Raw genomic sequence first — 6,365 nt, 5'->3', positions numbered from 1 at the left:
GATCGCACCACGCGCTGTGTTAGGTGGCGTACGGATCTGTGTTACGTGGTGTACGCATCGCAATCGCACGGCAAAACAATATTAGGACACAAGGAGCCAGTGTAGGGATTTGCACAGTGGTGCAGCAGATGTGAAGCGGTGAGAGAGGAAGATCAGTCTTGCTGCAGAATTTACTATCATCATATTTTTATAGCATTAATCATAATATGCTGTACATTGGATAGGAGACATTCACATCTGTCCCTGCAGATTCTCTTCTTTTAAACTTCTATTTCTACCCCAGAGTGCCAAGGTCATTGTGAGTGATGGGATTTACCTTCATTTATCTTCATTTATACTGTTTGTCTTGCTGAGGGACACCTACAGTGCAAGTAAATAAATCATTCTTAGATGATTTTTTTAAAATAAAATCTACATATTAGGACACGTTCAGGAGTCAGGTTCTCTTCTGATTATTCATTAATGGTGCATCTGGACGTACACAGCTCTAAAAACAAGACAGTCTTAGAAGAGAGAGGGTTGAAATGGAGGAATTGAATATCACCATTAACATTTATATAATGTATTTTTAATGTGTGCTGCAGCGCCAGGAGTGTAATACCTGGCGCCACAGCATTGAATGGGTTAAACCCTGGCGCTGAGTGTGTAAATATTTATTTAAATATTTTAAGTGAAATGTGTATATGTGTGTAGGCGTTATTAAAGTAATTATATCGTTTTAAAATAAGCATTGCTCAATCAATTGTATGTGTGTCCAAAGCACATGGAGGTTTATTTTAGCAGATGTAAATAGTCAACAATTCAATACGTTAACATATTATAATACAGTACAGTACAGCACAGCCAATACCAAAAGTTACATACATACATACATACCGCTGCAATCGCTGCGCTTCCATGGGTCCCAATGGAACAGTGTATCTGTTAGATAACTGTGGTCAGAGTTAACTGGCTAGCAGCTGCAGCTGTGATCATATATATTCATTCAGTGTTACAGAGAACAATGCAAATGACGTAGCTTGCTTCCATAGGTCCAGACAAAGGGTATCTCCAGGGCAAACAGTTCATAGGTTGATTCAATCTAAGGAATCCAAAGGAGGGGGTCGTCTCTTCAGGGGGTCTGCTCCTTTCATAGCCAGCATCATACAAAAGGTATATTCCCTAATATCAATAACTAAAGTATGCAATGTGCGATCACTTCACCGACTGCACCGGGCAGCTGCTGATGATTAGGGCTTCAATATGATATCAGGCATGACACCTTTCCTATAACCTAAACCTTTAATAACACTAGAATGTACATATAATCATATTATATAAACTAATAATAAACCAAATGCTATCTGCTCATAAATTACAGTGTAGCGGAACCAATATGAATTGTATAAATAACTAAATGTTGTAATGCGAGTGTGCGTGCGTATTTTACCGTGCGATCGCATCACGCCACGTGTTACCTGGCGTACGCTTCGCAATACGCATGGCAAACCAATATTAAACCAATATACTTTCGTTCATCCAATTATACGACTTCAACAGCGTGCAGCACCGAAAGGGTTACCTCCCGATGGTGGGTCCTGGGAGTGTGTAAATGTATATTGTTTAAATGTATAAAATAAATGTTTGATGTACAGTTGCCGCAGCGCCGGTAGATAACTGGTGTGCAACGCCGAAAGGATTAACTCAGCGCCGGGAGTTTAAAATGTTTTAAAATGTACTTAAAGCATAAAAGTGTTTTTAAAATGTATATTTAATAATAAAAATGCACTTATCCTCCTTGGTGATCCAGCGGAGCTGCTATGGAGTCTTCACCCCCCCGGCAGCTAGCTTTCAGTGGATAGCGGAGGGGTTTATAACACAGCCTCCTGGATTCAAATGAATCCAGTAGATGCAGCTCCTCCTGGGGGTCCCAGCAGGCTGAGCCGCATACTGGAGCTCAGAGATACATGTCAGGTAGGTAACTTCTGTTGGCGGGTGGGAATATTATTGACTGTTTTTCAAGTTTGAGTTGGGGAGAGGACATCCAAGATGAAATGGCAGAAAGACAGTTAGTAACGCGGGCCAACAATGATGATGAAAGATCAGTAAGGGATAGATATTTTAGGAATCAGCGGCATAGAGAGGATACTGAAATCCAAAGAAGCTTATTCGTTTACCAAGAGAAGTGGTGTAGATAAAGAACAGCAGATGACCTAGCACTGAGACTTGTGGTACTCTAACTGATAAAGGAAGCAGAGCAGAGGTGGATCAAGAGGAATTATAGATGAAAGAGCTATTACATAGGTAGGATGAGAACCAGGATAAGACAGTGTCTTGAAGAACTGGGGATTGTAGAGTTTGTATAAGAAGAGAGTGGTCAACAGTGTCATATGCAGCAGAGAGATCCAGGACAATTAGAAAGGAGTAATGGCCTTTAGTTTTCGCAGTGATCACATCATTTATGGGATACAGTGTGGATATTGTAAACAGGAATATGGTGTTTTAAATGGTTAAGTGGAATTTGTGTTTTATGAGTTATTATGGTCACCGTGATTTGTCAAAACAGCCCCGGTGTGAGATACATAATATCTATGCTGTAGTGTGATGTACTATTGAGAATATATGGAGCTTGTGATATGTATGCACATAATACAAGAACAATGGTGTTATGTATTATGTATTTCTGATATAGTGAGGATTTTGTGTTGATTCTGTATGGATTGTATATAGGATTAGCAGTGCATTTACATATTGGAAAATATGTATAATATGAGTTTAATGTTATTTGGGACACATGTATACATATATCCAAACACAAACAAGATTTTACACATTTATGAGATACAGAAAGAAATTAATACTGTAGTCATCATAGAGGAATTACAGTTATAAGGATCAACCTATAACATATTTGGGGGGAATAAGGCCTAATCCTAACTGCAGTGTAAATATGGTATATCAAAGGAATCCATTGATAAATTGAGCTACTAAAGTGTAGAATGTGAAGTCAGAGGGTCTGTTGGATGTTTATTCGGTGGCTCTGCACATCCCGGTGTTAAAAGATAACAGTGTCACCTGTGTCAGCTTCAAAGACCTCATAGGATGAGCTATATCCTGGTATAGGTTGTAGTTTTGACACCTGAATAGACTTTTAGGAATCGCTCAACATGTTGTCTGGCACAAGGAGACCATGTAATGACTGGCTATATTTTATATAGACAAAATAATTACGTTTTCAGATATGCCACTTAACATCAATAAAAGTAGTGATGAACCACATTTTCCTTAATAGCATGCTGAAGGGCAGCTCATATGTCAAATTAAGAATTCTGCCACACAGAGAAGTTGAGGAAATTAGTATAAGCTCAACCGATACCCTGTACCTAGGTCTGTATATAAATTCATATGGGATTTATTAATAATAAAATTGGGTCTGTGTGACACTACACAGAAAAGTTAGGTCACATAATAGAATTGGGTAGTAAATCAGGCAACATTCAAATGGTGATTGTAAAAAGTGTCACAGACCACAACCACTGGAGGTGTAAAGGTGTCTTTAACAAGCTGAGACCAGTTACAAGAAATTGTCAGTCTTTTGGGAAATCAATCATTACTGCTAAACTGTCCATCTTCAAGACAATTTCCCTTGGCTCAGAACATACCACTTATCTGTAAGTTATACTCTGAATTTAATCCCTTTATTTTAAACTGTTTTGCTTGTGTATGTTATGTCAATTGTTTATTATTATTTTCTTATTAACCTATAAGCATTGTACTTTTTGTATATTAAATCTAAAAATGTAATAGTGATGTCCTTATTGCTCTAAATGAATTCACTGCCTGTCTAGAAGAGATTGCTTGACCATGCTAAACCTTTCACTGCAGAGGTGTGAATCGTGAATACATTGGTATACCTAGCCGAGTGTGTGCCTGCATGTTAACCTTTTGATTGCTGGTGTGTGCAAAGTAGTTGTTTATTCGGTACAGGTTACAGCGTGATTGTCATAAAGGTGTCAGAATCAGCTGGCATTTTATAAGGTACAGAGTCTATTTTTAGCATACATATCTTTTATACCCAAAAAGAGACAATCATATTTCTGAACAAATCAAGAATCTTCTTAATTACGTACAATGTTTGTATCAGCAATTATAGTAAAGTTCCACGTTTAATTTAGACATTGACCAGGTGTCACGTTATTTCTTTATCTGGCTTTATCAGACATATTGTGCTGATATTTTTCTATTTCTACCCCCTAACCCAGTGGTTCCCAAACTGTGCGCCGAGTCTCCCTGGGGTGCCGCGGTGATCTCACAGGGGTGCCTCGGCCAAGGCCAGTTGTAAGCAAGTCAGGGGACTACTTGGTAATTATTTTGGCTTAGGGGTGCCTTGAAAAAATTATGGCGACCCTAAGGGTGCCTCGAACTGAGAAAGTTTGGGATCCACTGCCCTAACCTGTCTATACTCCTTAATCCTGTCTTAAAAGCTCTTATTCTGCTATGCTCTTTATGACATTTATCTCATTATTTATTATGTTGTTTGTTGTCAGCTAAGGTCATATTGACCTTGCTTAAAATTAGAAAACCATTTATTAAAGCGCAAGTATTAAAACATAATATTTTCTGTGCTTGGTACTGTGTTTGTGTATATATTGAATACTTATTGGAATAATATGGATTATTGTGAATTATTTCCACATGCTATAAGTTAATGAACCTACAACCAGATTGTCATATATGTTGAAATATTATATGTACTGTGTGTAAGATTATGTTATTGAATATATTGTGGCAAGAGCCCGCTACTGCAGAAGCACACGCGTACTACTTCTTCCTTTTTATGGTTCTTTATTGTCAGGATGGTAATAATGTTTTGACACCGTATACTTGCACAGCAATTATGGAGACCCTCAACGCTTACTATACATAGTCCAGCTCTCTGCCCAGATCAGCCAGCTAGCCCAGCGTTGATCTCCCTGAACAATGAAACAAGCAGGGTTTTATACCTGACACTCCTCCCACAGGCCTAGCTTGATGGACAGGTGACACACCCACCTTCTCTTTAAAAGGAAACGCCCATCCCTGGCTCTGTTTAGACTATCAGACCCACCCTGTCTGTTTGCTGAGAGGAAGCAGCTTTTAAATCATGTAAGTAAACCAATTTTAAACTACACATATGTTTTTACCTGGTTTAATCTCCACCTAGGTACATAACTGTGCCAATGTTTTACTCTACTTCCCTTCTTTCTCTGCATATTACCAGCTAAATGCCTCCTTTTGTTACAATATATTGTAACAATGTTGTAAGTAAATATGCTTATTTTCATACAAATATGTCCATTTTCATTATGGGTTTTATATTGCCTTGAGACCATAAATATTATATAGAGAACCCTGTGAGAACTGGATTTTAATATAGTGTAAAGGACTGGAGAAGGTTTGGCTTATTAAAGATAAAAGTGTGTGGTTATTTAAGAAACCTTTCTAGGAAAAGGATATAAAGATAGCGTGTGCACAGTGAGGCAGGAAGTACACGTCATTTTCCTATTTTAATTCTTCCGAATACTTAAAGATACAATATCTTAGTTCTTCTATTCTAGTAGGTTATATTTATAACAAATGTAGAAAAATACCTCTGATAAGGTATTTTATGTACTTAGACAACACAAAGTTTTGTTCTACCCCCTTTGATTGTTTAATACAAACACTAAATAAATAAAATTATATATACCGTATATACTCGAGTATGAGCCAACCCAAATATAAGCCGAGGCACCTAATTTTACCACAAAAAACTGGGAAAACTTATTGACTCGAGTATAAGCCTAGGTTGGGAAATGCAGCAGCTACTGGTAAATGTCAAAAATAAAAATATTGTCGGTGGCTTCTATGCATTAGATAAATACATATACAGCTAGTACCATATAGCCACACAGCTTACCCTCACTCTTCTTGGTTTCCTCCTTCCTGGTTCCTACACCTAGAATTTAGCTGTTAACACAAAAAAACAGCGCTTGATATCGGCAACACTTGGCTCCCAATAATACAAATGTGAGGTTGTAAATAAGTATATCAAATTTATTGTAATAAAACATCAATTAAATTATATAAGTACATAATATATACCCATATCCTAATAAATTGTTCACAAATGGTTACACTAAATCCTTTGCACTTGGTATCAAGCCTAAAAGGTGAACACAGATATAAATAACATTCTTTAGCAAACTGATGCAAATAATTGCCGTGGACAAGTCAGGGTACTCACATGTGTCTCTGACCAGCTGGGCTAGATGGAAATGTCCCGGTCTTTAGCTGTGACTGACAGGCTCCTTTTCATTTAACTTTATTATTCCATGTGCAATGAATACACATAAACAGGGCTACAA

The sequence above is a fragment of the Mixophyes fleayi genome, chromosome 4 (genome assembly GCF_038048845.1).
Source record: "Mixophyes fleayi isolate aMixFle1 chromosome 4, aMixFle1.hap1, whole genome shotgun sequence".
Classification (NCBI taxonomy): domain Eukaryota; kingdom Metazoa; phylum Chordata; class Amphibia; order Anura; family Limnodynastidae; genus Mixophyes; species Mixophyes fleayi.
Note: the sequence above shows the minus strand (reverse complement) of the source record.